We start from the raw sequence: 18,087 nt of genomic DNA on the forward strand, positions 1-18,087 counted from the left end.
TCAATAGCAAAACCCCCATTTTTGGGGGTGTCCCATTATCCTTTCAGCCTCACTACCTCAGGCCACCACTGGTAGTCACCGTTTCCTTATTTGCTGCTGTTCGGTTTTCACCCACTTTAGCACGGCAAGACAATTTTGGCCCTCATTATCCTCCTCTCTGCCTTCATCTCCCCATTCCAGGCCCTCATTTGCATACAGCCTGCACACGCGCCTCCTCGCTTTTGCACCTCCTTTCACATCAATAGCATAAACTGCTTGATATTCTCTTGTTACTTGCATGGCTAAGCTGGAGGAAAAATTGGAAGAGATGAATATGATGTCCATAGGAATAAAATAGCAATTTGACCTTGGTTGGCAGGCCAAAAATTTCAAATAAATTAATTGCTGCACGCCTTAATGGGAAATGATTATGCCCCATGACGGTACAGCAGATTCCCCTGACCTAGACCCCATAGAAAACAAGTCCTGTTTTCAAAGAATTTGCTGCAAGACAGAATTTAAAAATGAAATTCCTTGTCGTGTAGGGAAATACTCTGTACCGTTTCGACTTGGCGTGGGCGCCGTTTCCGTTAAGGGCTAGCTGTATGGCTAGCTCGCCGCTTGCTCCTCCGACACTTTGGCCGTGACGCGGATGAGCGGATGCATGTGCGCGACTTGTGGCATTTGACATACTAGAGCGCCCGCAGTGGCTGTTCGCTAAGCGCGGGGGGCAGCGCCGCGCCAACGCGGCGGCATGCTCGTCGCATCGCATCACGTCATATCAAAAGTCATCTTATCACATCCCATTTTCCCCGCCTATAGCCCCCCCACCCCATTTCCCATAATTCCTCAGCCGGCGTTTTCCTTTTGCACGGTCCCATTGTTCCTTTGTGTTGCGGCCTTCTTGGCGCCCTCGCCAACGCTTCTGTTTCTCCTCCCGTATTGTTCGTTATCGGCACTTTCCCTGGCTTTTTCCTCATTTCCTTTATGTCTCTCACACGTCACCTCCTCTGTCGCCACGCTCCCTCTTTTCCGTCTAATTTCCTCCCTATTTTCACTGGCTCTCCCTCTCTCTCTCTCTCCATGATTGCCTGCCGCCATTTTCTTTCAATTCGGGTTTAACCGGTGTCTAGCGTGATTCTAAGCCAGAAAATTGGCTTGAGATCTTCTGTGTTTATGATTGCGATTCATCAACAAGTTCATTTTTCATAATTAGTTATCAAAGTAATCAGCAGAATAACCACTAATGCACTAAAACATAAATATTCACAGCTAATACTCCCACTGAGTTTAAATCAATCAGATGCTTTTTTTGTTGTCAGTAGCAGGCAATAAGTCAAATATTTAAAGTAAAAAATCAAGTTTAGAGTATTATGAGTGACTATAACCAGAGCGCAGTCCTGTTTTTATTCTTTTAGAAGTATATTCGTGGGCCAAACTCAATGAAAAATGTGCACTAAACAGGTAAAAGTTTGCTTTTGCTAAAATTATAGGTGCTATTCAAAAAATCAGATCTAATGTCCCAGTTGAGCTTATGGCTTACTACCCTGAAAACATGTCTAATTTTGGAAACTGAGCAGGGTTAGTATTTGGATAGGAGACTGCCTGGGAATATCAAGTGCTTTAACTAAGTTCTGATTTTACTGAGGGAAATTAGCTCACTAGTTAGAGTGTCACCCTTGCAGCTCTGGCATTCTGGGTTTGAATCCTGGCCTGGCAGTACACTCTTATATTATGAAGGGCAATTATCCAAAGTAATAGAGTGCTCACTTAACCTGTGAGAAGCAGTGGGATCGACAATATACACTAATTCTGTTGTGTGCCCATGGCCTGGTGGTTAGTGCATTGCATAAACACATGTCTGGTGTGTCTGGGTTCAAGTCCCGGCCACTGCTGTATGTTTGTCCTGTGATCAGCTGGCCACCCAAAATCTTGGTTTCAAGACTTGTATTGTAGTCAAGACTTTCCAATAATGACAAAGTAAAGTATGAACACTTGATGGTGTAGAGGTTTGTTCACCGGGCTGCCATGTGGGTGGTCGGGGTTCAAATCCCGCTGTCGTTTGACTGATCACTACACTATGTAGTTCAGTATATGGAATAACTTTTTTCATTAATATAAAGACTTAGTCATTTTTTTCAGCAAAACAATTTATTCCGGTCAGCCTTCGGCTGACCGGAAGACAGTTGGAGGGGAGGGGTTCCTGGTGGCGTTCGACAGTCGGCCTGCGGCCGACTGCCGACACCATACAGTCGTTGACTGGCGACACCGGGACGTGAACCCTCGACACCCACGTCGCAGGCAGGTGACTTACCCTCTACACCACGAGGCGGCCCGCCTATACATGGTCATAGGATGCTTTTATTGAAGGAAAGACTTAGTCTTTTTTAATGGCAAAATGGTTCATCTACCAGTCTGTCGCAAGTCAACGGCCACCGGGTTGCGAACCCCGCTTGCCCACACTGTAGTCAAGTGAGCAAACCTCTACACCACAAAGTCGCCACACTTTACTTGGTGATTATTGGAAAGTCTTGACTACACATTGCTGTTTCTATTTAAGGGAAAAATGATTCCCAACTGGGATTCGAACCACAACTCCCTGCATGGCAGTCAGGTGAACAAACCTCTGCACCATGAAGTCACCACACTTTTCTTGGTGATTATTGGAAAGTCTTGACTACAAATGGCTGTTTCTAGTTAAGGGAAAAATGATTCCCAACTGGGATTTGAACCACAACTCCCTGCATGGCAGTCAGGTGAACAAACCTCTGCACCATGAAGTCACCACACTTTTCTTGGTGATTATTGGAAAGTCTTGACTACACATGGCTGTTTCTAGTTAAGGGAAAAATGATTCCCAACTGGGATTCGAACCACAACTCCCTGCATGGCAGGCAAGTAAGCAAACCTCTGCACCATGAAGTCACCACACTTTTCTTGGTGATTATTGGAAAGTCTTGACTACACATTGCTGTTTCTATTTAAGGGAAAAATGATTACCAAGTGGGATTCGAACCACAACTCCCTGCATGGCAGTCAGGTGAACAAACCTCTGCACCATGAAGTGGTCACACTTTACTTGGTGATTATTGGAAAGTCTTGACTACACATTGCTGTTTCTATTTAAGGGAAAAATGATTCCCAACTGGGATTCGAACCACAACTCCCTGCATGGCAGTCAGGTGAACAAACCTCTGCACCATGAAGTCACCACACTTTTCTTGGTGATTATTGGAAAGTCTTGACTACAAATGGCTGTTTCTAGTTAAGGGAAAAATGATTCCCAACTGGGATTTGAACCACAACTCCCTGCATGGCAGTCAGGTGAACAAACCTCTGCACCATGAAGTCACCACACTTTTCTTGGTGATTATTGGAAAGTCTTGACTACACATGGCTGTTTCTAGTTAAGGGAAAAATGATTCCCAACTGGGATTCGAACCACAACTCCCTGCATGGCAGGCAAGTAAGCAAACCTCTGCACCATGAAGTCACCACACTTTTCTTGGTGATTATTGGAAAGTCTTGACTACACATTGCTGTTTCTATTTAAGGGAAAAATGATTACCAAGTGGGATTCGAACCACAACTCCCTGCATGGCAGTCAGGTGAACAAACCTCTGCACCATGAAGTGGTCACACTTTACTTGGTGATTATTGGAAAGTCTTGACTACACATTGCTGTTTCTAGTTAAGGGAAAAATGATTCCTAACTGGGATTTGAACCACAACTCCCTGCATGCCAGTCAGGTGAACAAACCTCTGCACCATGAAGTCACCACACTTTTCTTGGTGATTATTGGAAAGTCTTGACTACAAATGGCTGTTTCTAGTTAAGGGAAAATGATTCCCAACTGGGATTCGAACCACAACTCCCTGCATGCCAGTCAGGTGAACAAACCTCTGCACCATGAAGTCACCACACTTTACTTGGTGATTATTGGAAAGTCTTGACTACACATGGCTGTTTCTATTTAAGGGAAAAATGATTCCCAACTGGGATTCGAACCACAACTCCCTGCATGGCAGCCAGGTGAACAAACCTCTGCACCATGAAGTCACCACACTTTTCTTGGTGATTATTGGAAAGTCTTGACTACACATGGCTGTTTCTATTTAAGGGAAAAATGATTACCAAGTGGGATTTGAACCACAACTGCCCGCATGGGAGGCAAGTAAGCAAACCTCTGCACCATGAAGTCACCACACTTTTCTTGGTGATTATTGGAAAGTCTTGACTACACATTGCTGTTTCTAGTTAAGGGAAAAATGATTCCCAACTGGGATTCGAACCACAACTCCCTGCATGGCAGTCAGGTGAACAAACCTCTGCACCATGAAGTCACCACACTTTTCTTGGTGATTATTGGAAAGTCTTGACTACACATGGCTCTTTCTATTTAAGGGAAAAATGATTACCAAGTGGGATTTGAACCACAACTGCCCGCATGGGAGGCAAGTAAGCAAACCTCTGCACCATGAAGTCACCACACTTTACTTGGTGATTATTGGAAAGTCTTGACTACACATGACTGTTTCTATTTAAGGGAAAAATGATTCATAACTGGGATTTGAACCACAACTCCCTGCATGCCAGTCAGGTGAACAAACCTCTGCACCATGAAGTCACCACACTTTTCTTGGTGATTATTGGAAAGTCTTGACTACACATTGCTGTTTCTATTTAAGGGAAAATGATTACCAAGTGGGATTTGAACCACAACTGCCTGCATGGCAGGCAAGTGAGCAAACCTCTGCACCATGAAGTCACCACACTTTTCTTGGTGATTATTGGAAAGTCTTGACTACACATGGCTGTTTCTATTTAAGGGAAAAATGATTCCCAACTGGGATTCGAACCACAACTCCCTGCATGCCAGTCAGGTGAACAAACCTCTGCACCATGAAGTCACCACACTTTACTTGGTGATTATTGGAAAGTCTTGACTACACATGGCTCTTTCTATTTAAGGGAAAAATGATTACCAAGTGGGATTTGAACCACAACTGCCCGCATGGGAGGCAAGTAAGCAAACCTCTGCACCATGAAGTCACCACACTTTACTTGGTGATTATTGGAAAGTCTTGACTACACATGACTGTTTCTATTTAAGGGAAAATGATTCATAACTGGGATTTGAACCACAACTCCCTGCATGGCAGTCAGGTGAACAAACCTCTGCACCATGAAGTCACCACACTTTTCTTGGTGATTATTGGAAAGTCTTGACTACACATTGCTGTTTCTATTTAAGGGAAAATGATTACCAAGTGGGATTTGAACCACAACTGCCTGCATGGCAGGCAAGTGAGCAAACCTCTGCACCATGAAGTCACCACACTTTACTTGGTGATTATTGGAAAGTCTTGACTACACATGGCTTTTTCTATTTAAGGGAAAAATGATTCCCAACTAGGATTTGAACCACAACTCACTGCATGGCAGTCAGGTGAACAAACCTCTGCACCATGAAGTCACCACACTTTTCTTGGTGATTATTGGAAAGTCTTGACTACACATGGCTGTTTCTATTTAAGGGAAAAATGATTACCAAGTGGGATTTGAATCACAACTGCCTGCATGGCAGGCAAGTGAGCAAACCTCTGCACCATGAATTCACCACAATACTTGGTGATTATTGGAAAGTCTTGACTACACATGACTGTTTCTATTTAAGGGAAAAATGATTCCCAACTGGGATTTGAACCACAACTCCCTGCATGCCAGTCAGGTGAACAAACCTCTGCACCATGAAGTCACCACACTTTTCTTGGTGATTATTGGAAAGTCTTGACTACACATGGCTGTTTCTATTTAAGGGAAAAATGATTACCAAGTGGGATTTGAATCACAACTGCCTGCATGGCAGGCAAGTGAGCAAACCTCTGCACCATGAATTCACCACAATACTTGGTGATTATTGGAAAGTCTTGACTACACATGACTGTTTCTATTTAAGGGAAAAATGATTCCCAACTGGGATTTGAACCACAACTCCCTGCATGCCAGTCAGGTGAACAAACCTCTGCATCATGAAGTCACCACACTTTTCTTGGTGATTATTGGAAAGTCTTGACTACACATGGCTGTTTCTATTTAAGGGAAAAATGATTCCCAACTGGGATTTGAACCACAACTCCCTGCATGCCAGTCAGGTGAACAAACCTCTGCATCATGAAGTCACCACACTTTTCTTGGTGATTATTGGAAAGTCTTGACTACACATGGCTGTTTCTATTTAAGGGAAAAATGATTCCCAACTGGGATTCGAACCACAACTCCCTGCATGGCAGTCAGGTGAACAAACCTCTGCACCATGAAGTCCCCACACTTTTCTTGGTGATTATTGGAAAGTCTTGACTACACATTGCTGTTTCTATTTAAAGGAAAAATGATTACCAAGTGGGATTTGAACCACAACTGCCTGCATGGCAGGCAAGTGAGCAAACCTCTGCACCATGAAGTCACCACACTTTACTTGGTGATCATTGGAAAGTCTTGACTACACATGGCTGTTTCTATTTAAGGGGAAAATGATTCCCAACTGGGATTCGAACCACAACTCCCTGCATGGCAGTCAGGTGAACAAACCTCTGCACCATGAAGTCAACACACTTTTTCTGTGTGATTATTGGAAAGTCTTGACTACACATGGCTGTTTCTATTTAAGGGATAAATGATTCCCAACTGGGATTTGAACCACAACTCCCTGCATGGCACTCAGGTGAACAAACCTCTGCACCATGAAGTCTCCACACTTTTCTTGGTGATTATTGGAGAGTCTTGACTACACATGGCTGTTTCTATTTAAGGGAAAAATGTTTCCTGACCAGGATTCGAACCACACCTGCCCACATGGCAGTCAGGTGAGGGAACCTCTACTCCAGGGGTGGCCAAGTCCGGTCCTCGAGAGCCGTTATCCGCTCTGTTTTCCATATCTCCCTCCACCAACACACCTGAATCAAATCATCGGGATTGGTATCAAGCTTCTGGACAGCTTGCTGATGAGTTGATTATTTGATTCAGGTGTGTTAGTGGAGGGAGATATGGAAAACAGACCGGATTGTGGCTCTCGAGGACTGGAGTTGGCCACCCCTGCTCTACTCCATGAAGTGGCCACACTTTACTTTGTCATTATTGGAAAGTGTTGATTACACATATATAGAAATAACTAAGGGAAAATGTTTCCCAAGTGAGATTTGAACCACACCTGCCCACATGGCAGTCAGGTGAACAAACCTCTACACCATTAAGTCACCACACTTTTCTTGGTGATTATTGGAAAGTCTTGACTACACATGGCTGTTTCTATTTAAGGGAAAAATGATTCCCAACTGGGATTCGAACCACAACTGCCTGCATGGCAGTCAGGTGAACAAACCTCTACACCATGAAGTCACCACACTTTTCTTGGTGATTATTGGAAAGTCTTGACTACACATGGCTGTTTCTATTTAAGGGAAAAATGTTTCCTGACCAGGATTCGAACCACACCTGCCCGCATGGCAGGCAGGTGAGCGAACCTCTACACCATGCAATGGCCACACTTTAGTTAGTGATTATTGGAAAGTATTGACTACACGGTTGTTTTTATTTAAGGGAAAAATGTTTACCAAGTGGGATTTGAACCCTGCCTGCCCACATGGCTTGCAGGTGAGCAAACCTCTACACCATGCAATGGCCACACTTTACTTTGTCATTATTGGAAAGTCTTGACTCCACATATATAGAAATAACTTTGGGAAAATGATTCCCAACTGGGATTCAAACCCCACCTGCTCCCATGGCAGTCAGACTAGTGAACCTCTTCACCACAAAGTGGCCACACTATACTTTGTCATTATTGGATAGTCTTGAGTACACACAGTCATGTAAACACATGACTCAACGCACTAACTAGTGGGCCGCGGGCCCCCAATAGAATTAGTATATTTTCTACACTAAGTATTGAGTTAGTGTATTGTGGATCTCACTGCTTCACCCTTGGTAACATTACAGCTTACTTACAGCACCTGGTATTTCCAAGCAGTCTCCCATCCAAGTATTAAGCAGGGCCGACCCTGCTTAGCTTCCAAAATGAGACTTGTTTTCAGTGTAATATGGCACAAGTCCAACTAGGACATGCAATTCCAAGTTTGAGTCGCACCTATAATTTTGGCAAACCCAACTTTGACCTGTTTAGTGCACATTTTTCATTGAGTTTGGTCTGCGAATTTATATAAATTTGGTTCTAACATTTTGTTAAATTTTAAAAATAGATACTCATAACACCTACCAAACATGATTGTCGTGACCTACATCAACAAAAATGATTTTGGAAGGAAGGTCTTTGTTGGGTTAATTTTTTGTCAATGGCAATGTCATTTAAAACATATCTACATTATTTCTGTTTTCTTGACTTATGTGTATACTTAGTTAAAAAACTGGGGTTTTTTTGCAGAAAAAAATGAAACATTTTTGGTTCCAATATAAATACAAAGCTAATCGTTAGAACACTCGGTCGCTGCCAGTTTGGACGTTCATTGCCGTCAAAAGCAACAAATGAGTCAATGACCGCGATTGCTCTGCCAGCGAATAAAAAAAACTCTCGACTCAAACCCCATAGAACATTTAGAATCTGCTATGAAGAGCAGACAAGTTCAATTTTTTTCCCAAACGTCCACGAAAACCACGAGCGCAAGAATAAAACAAATTCCGAAACGTTATCAGCTCGCGCCCTACTTCCCACGACCCAAAGGCGTCCTGGCCGTCCCTCCAGTCCTGCGGGCTGAAGCGTAAGTAAGCCACAGTTTATTTAGGTTTGCTTACAGAGAAAGCGGTCCGAGGCATCACTTTATGAGCCGCGCCGCGTTGTCGCATGAAGTCATCATCATAGGCGCCGTTCAAAGCGGCTGCTTGTTGCAGTGGCTCCCTAAACCCTCACTCGTATTCTGTGTTTTTAGGGCTTTTTTAGAGCTTTTTTATCCTTTATTTTGACATTTTATTGTCTCTTAAGATTTTACTTGTTACTTTGCTTTATATATTATATTCCAAACTTTAATGTTTTAAAACTTTACTTTCAAGACTCTACTCCGAGACTCAAGTTGTGCGAGAGGCAGTCTTTGAGCTATTAGTTTAGTTTATCTTTTGGGAATTCTGGACATTATATTTTGACCCACTCAGCCATGCCTCCGCTGTCTTACACAAAGGATCAGCTGTTAGCGCTACGCAACACCTGGATTCCCCTGGACCTGGACCTGGACCTCCCCGCGGAGTTAAAGAGGAAGAGAAGAGGATGCAGAGCTGGACGAAAATGTCAGGAGAGAAAGCGACGCTTCAGACCCAGCATTCCATCTATTATTATGGGGAACGTAAGATCTCTCCCCAATAAGATGGAAGAGCTAACGGCGCTGACCAAACAACAACGACAATATCGGAATATCTGCATTATGTGCTTCACGGAGACCTGGCTGAATGAACTAATTCCGGACTCTCTCGTCTCCTTGGACGGTTTTCAGCTGGTGAGGGCGGACAGAGATGCTGAGGAGAGCGGTAGGAAGAAAGGGGGGGGACTAGCTGTTTTTATTAATAGTAGATGGTGCAGCCCCGGGCACATTACTGTGAAGGAGCGACTCTGCACTCGAGATATCGAGCTAGTAGCTGTTAGCATCAGGCCGTTTTACATCCCCCGGGAGTTCTCGCACGTTATCATAATAACTGCGTATATACGTCCCTCGGCCGATGCGACAGTCGCCCGCGAGCTGCTTCACGCCACTGTGTCCCGGCTGCAAACGTCACACCCCCAGTCTCTCTTTCTTATCTCTGGTGACTTTAACCATGCTCCCTTGGCTTCTACTCTCCCCACCTTCACTCAGTTTGTGAAGTGCCACACCAGGGAACAAAAAACTCTGGACCTGCTGTATGCTAACACAAAGGAGGCATACAGCTCAGTCCCCCTCCCCCCACTGGGCCGCTCAGACCACAACCTGGTCCATCTGATCCCCACCTACATCCCTATGGTGAGGAAAATAAAACCTACCACGAGGATCATACAAAGATGGACCGAGGAGACCAGCATGGTACTGAGGGACTGTTTTGAGACCACTGACTGGGAGGTGCTGTGCAATTCACATTGTAATGACATTGACAGCTTGACCCACTGCATCACAGATTATATTAACTTCTGTGTTGAGAACATTGTACCCTCCAAGAAGGTCCGTTGTTTCTCCAACAATAAGCCGTGGGTCACCAGGGATCTAAGGGCCCTCCTGAACAAGAAGAAGAGGGCTTTTAGGTCTGGGGAGAAAGAGAGCCTGAAAATGGTCCAGAAGGAGCTGAAGAGAGAGATAAGGAAGGGTAAGACCATCTACAGGAGGAAGCTGGAGAACCAACTCCAGAGAGGCAACACCAAAGAGGTCTGGAGGAGCTTGAGGACTATTTCGGGCCATGGAGGCAACAGCGAGAGAGACCCGGAGTCTGGCGGCAGGGAGTGGGCCAATGAACTGAATCAGTTCTTTAACAGATTCAGTCCTGCCCCCACTCCCCTGACCCCCCAGACCAGAAGCAACGCTTCCCCCTCATTCTCCTCCTCCTCCTCTTCCTCCCCCTCTTCCACCGGTCTCTGCATTACTGTCGATCAGGTGATAAAACAGCTCAAGAAGATCGAGGCAAGGAAGGCTACCGGTCCAGACGGCCTCAGCTCCAGACTACTGAGAGAGTGTGCGGATCAGCTTGGTATAGTGATTCTGCATATTTTCAACCTCAGCCTCAGTCTGCAGAAGGTCCCCACCTTGTGGAAAACTTCCTGCGTGGTCCCAGTTCCTAAGACTGCGTACCCCAGGGAGCCAAACCACTTCAGGCCGGTAGCATTAACCTCTCACCTGATCAAGACATTGGAGAGAATCATCCTCAATCACCTCAGCCCCCTGATGAATGCAGAGCTGGACCCTCTGCAGTTCGCCTATCGTCCAGGCATTGGTGTGGAAGATGCTACCACCTACCTGATGCACAGGTCTCTTTCACACCTGGAGAACGCGGGAAGCACGCTGAGAATGATGTTTTTTGACCTCTCCAGTGCCTTCAACACCATTCAGCCGGTTCTACTGAGAGGGAAACTGGAAGAGGCTGGAGTAAGGAACCACCTAGCCGCATGGATCATCGACTTCCTCACTGACAGACCACAATATGTGAGACTCCAGGACTGTACGTCTGATGTGGTAGCTTGCAGCACGGGGGCCCCACAAGGCACAGTGCTCTCTCCACTCCTCTTCTCCCTCTACACATCGGACTTTAAACATAATACAGACACCTGCCACCTCCAGAAGTTCTCTGACGACACCGCTATTGTTGGACGAGTGACGGACGGGAACGACCTGGAGTACAGGGGAGTCATCACAGCCTTTGTTGACTGGTGTAGGCAAAACCACCTCTACATCAACACCAGTAAGACAAAGGAAATGGTCGTCGATTTTCGGAGGAATCCTCAACAGACCACTCAGGTGAACATCCAGGGTACAGACATTGAAATCGTGGAGAATTTTAAGTACCTGGGTGTTCACCTCAACAACAAACTAGACTGGTCCACAAACACAGATGCCCTGTACAAGAGGGGCCAGAGCCGCCTCTACCTACTGAGGAGTCTACGGTCCTTTGGAGTGTGCAGGACACTGCTGAGGACTTTCTACGACACTGTGGTGGCCTCTGCAGTGTTTTATGCAGTGCTTTGTTGGGGATCCGGGAGCACGGAGAGGGACAGGAACAGGCTGAATAAGCTGGTCAGGAGGGCCAGCTCTGTTCTGGGCTGTCCTTTGGACTCTGTGGAGGAAGTGGGAGAGCGGAGGATGCTGACCAGGATGATGTCCATCATGGACAGCACCTCCCACCCCCTGCATGAGTCTGTGGAGTCCCTCCGAAGCTCCTTTAGTAATAGACTGCGGCACCCTCATTGCAGGAAGGAGCGCTTCCGCAGATCCTTCCTCCCATCAGCTGTCAGGCTCTTTAACAAAAAAATGGCTTTGTGTTAAGACCTACCGTATGCATGCATGTACATTTATGTGTATGTATGTATGTATATATGTCCTAAGCAACACGCTTATTTGATTATATATTTATTCATGTATTTATTTCTTGACCTACTTATTACCTATCTATTACCTATCTATTTATGTCTAAAATGCCTTTCCTATTCCTGCATCCTCACCCTCTTGCCACTGGAACAACGAAATTTCCCGAATACGGGATGAATAAAGTTATCCAATCCAATCCAATCCAATCCAATCCACCCACCCACGCGCGCACGCATCTGCTCGGCAAGAGGGCTCGCCGCCACGCATCCGCACGCTCCCTCGGCCAACAGATAAACAAGAGCGCTGGCGTCTCCCGGGTAGTCACCATGGCAACCAATCTGGCCCACTCTCTGTCACGCTCCCTCGCTCGCTCTGACGGAGCCGGCGATCCTGGAGGCAAGACAATAGCGGGCTTCAAGGCCAATGTCACCCCACCCCGCCAGCTTGTCTCCTCTCGCTCCATCACTATACACCCCCCACCCCACATCCGTTATTGGTAAACAAGGAGAGAGAGAGAGAGAGAGGAGAGAAAGTGTCTTGTGTTGATCAACTGTGATGTCACGTCTTGGATGGCTTCAATGCAGAGTGGTGAAAAGGGGGCGATTAGAAAAGAAGGGCGATTTTGTGCAGACAAATACACCCGCACATGCCTCTCCTCCACTTTGAATAATGTGGCCAATGGCCGTCTTTGCTTTGTTGGGCGCCAGAGGAAAAGGGGATTTCACGCAGACTAACCCAGCTTCTAATCCTCCGTTTCATGCCGCTTTCGCTTGCTTTCTGTTTAGAGATAGTCGTGCATCTCTCAAAGTGTTTGTGTTTTCCTACCTGGCGGGGAACACTTTGCTGAGATGTGGTGTCAATGCTTTCTTTGTTTTCTATTTTGCTTGAGATTAGTTTTTTTTACTTAATAATAAATATACATCGGTGGCATCTCTTTTCAAAATTAGAAGCATATTTCCATAATGAAAAAAATATCCCTGAAAATTTTAAAAATCAGGGGGGAATGTTTATACTTTTGCATTATAAACAATGTCCTTTAATAATGAAATACTATTTTGTGTCCACTTTTTCACTTTGAACCATACCTGTCATTCTTAAACCATATAAATGCAGATATTTACTCACATAGGATGTACTTAAAAGTCTAAAAATGTTCCCAAAGTGCACGTGGTGCCCAACCGGTCGGTGTGTAGTATGCACTAAATCCCAGATTCTGTAGATGTCGCTGTATGACGCTGACAGCTTGAATGTCCAAGTACATTGCTTGCTGACACGCTATATTTATATAGTGAAAAGCGATGGGCGAAAGGTGAATGCGGGTGCGAATATCATGCTTACAGCATGACAATAGTAGCAGTGAATCCATGATTTGAAGAGCAACCAGTCCCATGTAAACTCCATTTTCCTTTGTATTATTTCCCAAATGATGTCATGTTTACAATAGTTCAGGAGCAACCCATCCTTTCCGATAAACGTCTCCACTGTGACAGCATTTTTCTGGCATGTAAATCCTCCCACGTTACATGCGCTGAATCCTTAAAGTGACCCAAGTCAAGAGAAAAAAGACTTTTTTCTCTCCTCGGGGGTTAAAGAAAGCCGACTAAAAATTGCAATCAAATGCCTCCGTTGGAATGACTTACTTTGGTCGTGCACTCAAGAGCGATTCAGAGAAGGTCCTTTCCTTCGTCAGTGTCTGTCGTCGCGTCGTTTTTTGGTCACCTGTTCTGAATGACTGCAGAAGCTCGGGCCGATCATTTTGTCGGAAGTGGCGGGTGGGTGGGGTGGGAAGGGGGGGTATCTGTCAGCAAACCGTCTAATAGCTTGCCATGCCCAAGTGACATTTCAAGTATACGGCTGCATTAGTCCTGAAATGGGAAGGAGGGATGAGAGAGAAAGCCAGAGATTTGATATGCGCTGAAAATACTGTGGAGTCGGCAGAGCTTATCAATGCATCTGGAGGAGGAGGAGGCCATGAATAAGAACGGGGCGCGCACAAGGACATGAGTCAAGGTTGGAGCGCCACTGGGGGAATTTGGGGGTCTTTCCGGGCCGCGACATTAATTGTAGACGTCCACTTCTTTTGGACTGGAAACCATTGCCCCGGTCAGCAAAAAAAAACAATCATTTCCCAATGAAACCATCGATCGAGGAATTGAGATGTGTGCATTGTGTTCCGCGTACCGTATTTTCTGGACTATAAATTGCGCTTTTTTCATAGTTTGAGTGGGCTTCTGACTCAAGTGCTCAAGTGTGACTTGTGTTTTTTTCTTCTTTGAATATTGAAAGTCTGGTATGTTTTTTAAAGCTATAGTTATTGGAAAAGTAATCTCTTATGTTAACAGATGCCAGTTTAGCTTGTTCTCCATTTTGCTATTGTTACCTCAATGTATGCTTGTTCTTGGTTTGGGGTGACTTTCACATATTAATGTTTGAAAATGGACAACATACACTGTTCTACGACTCATTTAGAATCCAAAATTTAAATGAGAAGTTTTCAAATTCACCATCTACTCTTAAAAAAGATCATTTTGCACATTCCTAGATCGAATACCATTTGTTTTCACTATGTAGAAAGTTGAACTTTAACCATGTTGCAACTATCTAGTGTCCATCCTTTCATTTTTTTTCCCCAATCAGCACTAAAATGCATGGATTGTTTTGATGGAAATTCAACGACCTTGAATATCCTTGTAATGATTTCCATGCATGACATTTGCAAAAAAAAAAAAGCAACCCACTAGCAGCCTGGCGATTAACCTCATTTGCCGTTGGCGATAGGCATCCAATCCAAACTTCACTTCCTTTCATCCGTTTGAGGATTTTTTTCCTTTTTTGGGGGGTGTGTGGACTTAATAACCGTGATTGTCAAATGAACGTGTCAGTATGCGTGGCGGGCCTCTTTCTGGTGGCAGGCAGATGACAGTGCGGCGATTGGGCTGATTTCATCGAGGACGTGAGGGGAAATGGCAAGGCCGCCTCCGGGCCCAGGTGCTTATCACCTCCCTGCACGCGTGTACCGACAAACTCGGGCGTGCGTGCTCCAGGAACCCCGCGTTCGTACGAAAACAAAGTTTGGCGGCTTTAACTCGCTTCAAACAAAGTTATCAAATGTGACACCGAAGAGACAAAGCAAGACAAATCTAATTGGAGAATATGTCAAAGATAAAAGCAAGGTGTGCAACGACGAATGTTCAACGGCAATAGACGACCAATTTATGTTGAAAGAAGGAGCTGGCAGCAATTGTGGGAAATGTCTCTTAGGGAATTTGAGGGGATTTTTGAGCGGTTTTCTCAATGTTTTTGCTCACAAAAGTTAGCAAAAATACAACTTTTGGAAATTAAACGTGAAGTGAAAGCTTCTCAGGTGAATATTTAAGCGTAGATCCTTCATAAAATGTCATTTTTGGGGGATAAATATGCCTAATTTTTGTCTGCTCAGACACACAAGTATCCTCAAACTCAACTTTAGGCTGAAAGATTTGGAGGGAAAGTTTCAGCGGTTGGAATTTACTCGAGAATTATGTGAAAAGATTTTTGTAGTGTAAAAACATACATCAAGAGGGCTTCAACTCTTATTTTGACATGGTGCAATAAAAGTCTGCATTTGAATGACTTGCATTTTGTTACTAAATTGCATCCATTTTCAACAGGCAGGTCATTTTTCCCAACTTTGAAACCCCTTAACCACTCAAGGATGCTTTTTTAATTATTCAAATTTGGCAAGCTTGTTCAAAACACTCCTTTGCTAACCGACGCCCACAAGTGGCGTCAATTGGTCGCCTTGTGAAAGTCAAACAGCTCAATTATTTAAAAAAAAAGTGCTCACATGAAAAACCGAGCCCCCCCCCCCCCCCCCCCAAAAAAAAAAAAACCACACACAATGTGACATCCCCCTGACCTATAAACGTCCCCTAAGTAACATCCAGCGAGAGAAGGGTGACGTTAGCGTGGTTGACCCACAGTACTGAAGTGCCAGAAGAAAACACACCGAGCGAATTAATTCTTCATGCGCTTGTGTTCTTGTGTGCGTTTGCGTGGTGTCAGAGTGCTGTTCTGCTGTCAGTGTGATTAGACAGCGGCATAAACATGGTCGGAGGGGGGGTGTACAGACCGAGGGATGTGGCAAAGTGTGGCTGTGTGAGGCTTTAAAGGCAGTGGACGCGTAGTGTATTTTCTACACACACACACACACACACACACACACACACACAGATAGCCAAGGGCAAAGTGAGGTCATTTCAGAGCTCGCGTCACGCCACACACACATCGAGTTGCACGTGTGAAAAGCAAGAGAGCGTGAACACGTCCTCCCTACGCGTGTATGTTTGATGAAAGGTTTCCATAGCAACAGTGACACCGGAACTACTGCCCCTCCCCTTCTTCGCCAGTTGCTCATTTAAATATTCAAGTACATCTGAATTACAGGCGTGGATTGAATGGTTTCATCAATAGAGTGGTTGAAAAGGAAGGAAGGGGAGTGGATGATGGAGGGGGGATGGGGGGCCGGGTGGAGGGCAAGGAGGAATGTAGGTGATGTCATTGGAATGATGTAATTTAAAAAAAACACTCGGAATAAGGAATTACTGTGTTTTGGTTGCTCCCAGTAAAATTGAATTGGACGTCAATGGTACTGAAACGTGATCATATCCTACCAGACGTCCCAGTTCAAATGGATTTGACGTTTATTGCCATCAATGGCACTGAAAGTGCCCAATTTTTTTGATACATTTTGTGTAGAAGCGGCTAAAATGGCAAGCCATCATTTATGAAGTGAAGGACAGAAATCCCGCCTTTTAATATGTGCCACTTTTCTTTTCTTTTCTTTCCAGCCACGTCTTCCATGATTGACACTGTTTTTATGGTTTCGTCAAAGTGATACGGTGCAATATGCTGCCTCAAAAGCCTGGCGCTTCCAGTTCAAGGCGGCCATAAATCAAAACGGCTTCATGTGTGGGTGAGTCACAGTTTTTTTTAGTGTTCCGAGTCGGGTTCAAATGCATTACGTGCTGTGCGACAGGGCTTAGTCAGCAAGATTGGCCATAAAGGTAAGGAGGGTGGACAATGATACGATTAGGGATGTCTCCATCACATATTTTTTGCATGCCAGTCCTAAAACGGAGAAACACAGATAGTAATCCTTCGAATAATGCGGATAAAGTAGGCCAGACATGGCCGCAATAATCGAAAAACCGCAAAGTAGCCCCTAATATTACTACAGGTTTTCATGCCTTTACAAAAATAGTACAACTATACCAGGGAAATATTTTAAGGAAGGGAAAACAGTATATCCAAATGCCCCCCCCCCCCCCCTATTTTGAGCAGAGCAATCGCAACATTATAATCATATAAAAGGGTAACAAACTTAGAAAAAAATATTTATACACATCACAAAACTTTTTGAAGCCCCTAAATAAGGTGTCCAACAAATTTCTTAAACAATTTCTTTTAGATAAATACACTTCCAAGCCAGTAAAATTGCTCACTCAATGCGATGAATTGAGCTCTTTCAATTGACATTTCTTTATTTTTTGCGGTACAAAACAGGGTAGTTTGAATTCAATTGAACTGTACTTGAATACTGCAATGGACAACACTACAAAAGGTCGTCTACACATATCATTCAGTCAATATTTGTGCACCACTAGAGGCACCATAGCGCTATACTCGCACCACACTTTGAAGACCACTCTTCAAAACAACAAACACAAAACGGCAACTTTCTGACACCCTCTCCTCCGTTGGACGCTCGCCAAAGCAAAACATCCCCCCCACATGCCAACAGGAAGAGAAAGCCATCCCCTTTTTATTATGATGAGTGACTCCACGCGAGCTGCGCGTGCGTCTTCCAGCTCCAATTGCTTTTGCATAATGAAAGGAAGTCGCAAAAGGTTCACGGTGCGGTGCGGGAGGAGGACGTCGACGTAAAAGACAGAGGAGAAGCTAAGGTTGCTGACGGGGAGTTTTCTGCCGCTTTGGGATTAACGGCACGTTGCGATACAAAACGCCGCGCCGGGCCGCATTTGGCGCAGTGGCGTGACAGAACGGCGTGCGGCGACTGTTTTG

General features: G+C 44.9%; 1 protein-coding gene and 1 long non-coding RNA gene across 3 annotated transcripts in view; one reads left to right on the plus strand and one right to left on the minus strand.

Annotated features, from left to right (window-relative positions):
- The window catches only part of rai1 (retinoic acid induced 1), a 57,934-nt gene that overhangs the window by 31,845 nt on the left and 8,002 nt on the right, over positions 1 to 18,087 (minus strand). The window contains exon 1 of one of the 2 annotated variants that reach the window (XM_077618013.1): positions 13,665 to 13,801. The exons of the other annotated variant lie outside the window; for it this stretch is intronic. The gene's annotated coding sequence lies outside the window, so the exon portion shown is untranslated. Of the gene's footprint in view, positions 1 to 13,664; positions 13,802 to 18,087 lie in introns of those variants that run through there. 2 annotated transcript variants of the gene reach the window in all.
- The window catches only part of LOC144087902 (uncharacterized), a 62,851-nt gene that overhangs the window by 31,161 nt on the left and 13,603 nt on the right, over positions 1 to 18,087 (plus strand). The window contains exon 4 of the long non-coding RNA XR_013304784.1: positions 16,854 to 16,978. This is a non-coding gene — a long non-coding RNA (uncharacterized LOC144087902). The remainder of the gene's footprint in view (positions 1 to 16,853; positions 16,979 to 18,087) is intronic.

The sequence above is a fragment of the Stigmatopora argus genome, chromosome 14, assembly GCF_051989625.1.
Source record: "Stigmatopora argus isolate UIUO_Sarg chromosome 14, RoL_Sarg_1.0, whole genome shotgun sequence".
Taxonomy (NCBI): domain Eukaryota; kingdom Metazoa; phylum Chordata; class Actinopteri; order Syngnathiformes; family Syngnathidae; genus Stigmatopora; species Stigmatopora argus.